The following is a 3,913-nucleotide window of genomic DNA, read 5'->3' on the forward strand; positions in this document are numbered from 1 at the left end:
GGCTTTTTATATGGTATGTGCCAACCACCCCGAATAAGTACTAATTACATTTGTACTCTTTTCATGGTTATAAAACTTATGGATAAGTCTGTCAATTGGTGCAAATGATATATGTATGGTAGTTCCTACTATGATATATGTTTTGACTATAGAGGATTAGTATGTGACTAAAGGGTAAGGTTAACAAAAGGAAAATTTGTTGGTTAGACCTCAGTTGTGATTAGTTAGGCTGTATATAGTGGGATTAGAGTACGTGAAGCTACTAATTTCAATTAAAAGGTGCTTGTTAGATAGGAAGCATGTGAGAATGAAGCTTGAATGACACGGGCTGAATATGTACGTAGAGCTTCTAGTTAGAAAGATATGGGATATGTCAAATTCCCTTAACATAGGGGTAAAGGTTATATGAGGATGCGATAGAGGAGTGATATAGGTGATTATGAAAGAGGGGTTGCTAAGTGTATGAGGCAACAAAAAGGTATCAACTCTTATACCCTAACGAGTTATAATGGCGCACCCAGGAACAACTTTGTAAACCTTTGTTAGACAAAGAAGTCATTTTAGTATTGATTAAAGTCTTAATATTTGGTCTTGATAATAACAAGAAAAAATAGGGGAATAGAAAGGTTACCTAGATAGAAGATGCATGGACCTAGTTCATCTACATCATTAGTACAAAAGAGAACTAGATCATTACACACATGTATAGACTTCCATCAAATTGATAGAGCTACTACATGATTCATTTAATATATGCGTGCAGTAATTCATCAATCATAGTCCAGTTAGGGGAGAGGAAAAATTGATCATATGCTAGTTGTTCTTATTCGCTATCTTGCTTTGGAAAAGAGTCGGAGCACCCTCACTTGTTATAAAAAATCTATTAGTATGGCCAGACCTATCTAGTTAATCCCAAAGCGGCTAACTCTGAGACGTTATGAATCGTGTTTTAACTTTATGGGTACCTGACATTTACATGTTATTAGAGTTCATGTCTTATGGTGCGTTCAAACTTCACTACTTATTTTCTATTATGACTTTCAAAAGGCACCAGCCATTGAGTATGATGTAACACAAACTAGTAATGAAGGTAAAGTTGACCTCGGCCTCCTACTCCAAAAGATAAACTATTGATGATTTTCTTGTTCTATCCTAATTGTAGTATTTATATTGACCTAGAAGGAAGCCAAGTCCCAATAGCAGAACACCTATAAGAATTCTTAGAAGATTGAAGAGAGTAGATGGGGAAATCAATTGTATGTGCTTTGAGGTGAGTAAGGAATATGAGCAGAACTATCCCACCGGTGATTTAATGCTTAAGACAGTGGGTTTGCCCTTAATATGGTAGAGTGGTTCTATAAGATATCTCATAGTTCCCAAAGATGGTTTGTTATATATTATACATGTTGCATGTTCTATAACTTATCTATTTGTATGTCATTTGCCCTTTGTGGATTACTTTCTCACATGTTACCTAATGTAATAGAATGCTTGCATGTAAGTGTTATCCTCTTCGGAGCACCCTTGTTTATTGCAATATGTTTTCGTAGGACCTTTTCCCTACATGCTATTTATTTCATTGGTTACTTTCCACATGAAACTTGTCCATATTATTTGTGTTCCGTAGTTCATTTTCTTATATGTCTACATATCCTGTAGTCTACTTGGTTACATATTATATATTTCGTAGCTTTAGTACTCATGCATCATGTGGTCATCTAGTCTATTTCCTACATGTCCAATAGTTCATTCGTTCACACGCTACCCTAAAGTTTATATGCGCGCATACACCACATATTTCTATATCTTAATGCCCGTATACCATGCATTCCCTTTTGGGATAGTCTACCAATGTGTCATACCAATGTGACTTAATTATCAGTATACTATGCCCCTATGTGTTTATGGACTTGAGTTTTGAACATTTTGAGAAAACATTTCCTTATATCATTATGTAGTGAAGATTTTGACCAAAATATGTTGGCCATATATGTAAATTTGATCCCAACCATAGATAAATAACTTAGCATAATGCCATAGCCGAAGGTGTGGCATAAAACTTTTGAGTTTATATTAACAATTATGCGTTCTTATAAGACTCACCATTGAAAAGCATCATAAGATAAAAGAGAAGGGAAAGTAGAGCCCCGATAGATTAGGCCTATGATTTTATGTGACGTTCCATATAAACAAATTGGGAGATACTATAGTAATTGTTGATTGTTAAGGCCCGCAAGCTAAGCATAAAAGGTGTAACCTCCTTGAAGTATTGTGGAAGAACTAGAATATAACAAAAGATACTTGGGAATAGAAGATTGTAGAGATCCTAAATAATCCTCTTCATTCTAAACATCAAAATAAGGATCTGAGATCATGTGGTCCCCTTATGTGATCATAAGTCCTACTAGCATTGGTTCATTTGATATGTCATTTGCATGTCTTGTGTTTATGTATATTAAATTCCTTATTTGTATGAGTTCTACTTGTGTAACTTCAGTCAGTTACATGGTCAAGAAAGGGGTTTGATTTGTCATATTCTTATTTCACGAACCATGCCTATTGAGACGTCATGCGAGACTTGCCTATACGTTTTTTTTGTTAGTCTATATATTTTGAATAGTCCTATTTACATAGGATATTCTTGCAAATATCCAAATGAAATTCCAAGGTTGACCAAGAAAGTCGGCCAATGCACCTCCTTTTCAAAGGGATAAAGATCAGATCGTTTGCTTCATTTTTAACTTACAAAATTTCAGATTCATTAAGTTTCTCTCTTGGTATTTCTTGGCTTAACACAGCAGCCCTAAAATACCTTAGGGTTATTGAATATTGTCCCCCTTTTAAAGTAAAACTTTGATTGAGAGTTTATGTTCTTAAAGTACAAGTTTAGAGGACAAATTTTCAGAAACTAAGGTAAGGCTACTGCTAATTTTTTTCCTGTTTAAATACAGGTTTGTGGTAGAGAATTTTGTATATATTTGTCAATAACTCATGGATGGTGATGAATCCTTGAGTTCAATATTTTCCTATTATGTTGAAGGATTTTTGTGGATTAATAGTGGTTGCCTTATGGGGGTAGCTTGGGTATCTTTGCAAAGGATGTGTAAAGTTGTATTAATGTATAGGAGAAGGGTGTGGTGATTTACCATTTCTGTATGGGTTGTATGGGCCTAGTGTTTGTCATGTATTTAGCTAATTTTTACGAGGCCCTTAATGTGATTAGCTGCTAACATTAGTTTAATCACGAATTATATTGTAGATTAACACCCCAAATGGAGCCTAAATTGTGATAGTTGTATTGGTTAGAAAGTAAGGTATGTAAGGCTATTCGATATCCTATTTCTTTGGCATGAATCCAAGACTTGTATTACAAAGTAAGCTTTCTAAGTGCCCTTGGTAATGAATGATCCATAGTTGCAGTTCCTTCTCCCTAGAGCATTAAAGAGAGTACTATAATATGAGTTTATTACTAAATATATGTGCTTACTCTACCAAGTATTAGCATGCAAGGTTTAAAGTTGTTTCATCGTCAAAGTACCCTTTGTATGTATTTCCCTTATATAAATCAAAATGATCCTAGATTACACATGATACATATCCTTATATGTTGGATATACAATCTCCCCATATCTTGCCAACTTGCTTCAATTGTTTATTCCATCATATATGTCATCTTTTCACATGTTCAGATGTTCCCTTTATTGGTTATTACTCCCATTGTATTAGACTATAATGTTACCTCACAAGACTTGCTTAATTGTACATTTTATATGTACTAACAGGAATATGTGTCCGTCCTTAAGTTGAATCTATCAACATTCTCCCTTGGTTCCACATTCATATATACCTTGTATTTGATATTAGTTAGTGAGTATTTGGATATCATATATAGTTCAAATCTCTTGGTTGAGGG

The sequence above is a fragment of the Solanum stenotomum genome, chromosome 6 (assembly GCF_019186545.1).
Source record: "Solanum stenotomum isolate F172 chromosome 6, ASM1918654v1, whole genome shotgun sequence".
Taxonomy (NCBI): Eukaryota; Viridiplantae; Streptophyta; class Magnoliopsida; order Solanales; family Solanaceae; genus Solanum; species Solanum stenotomum.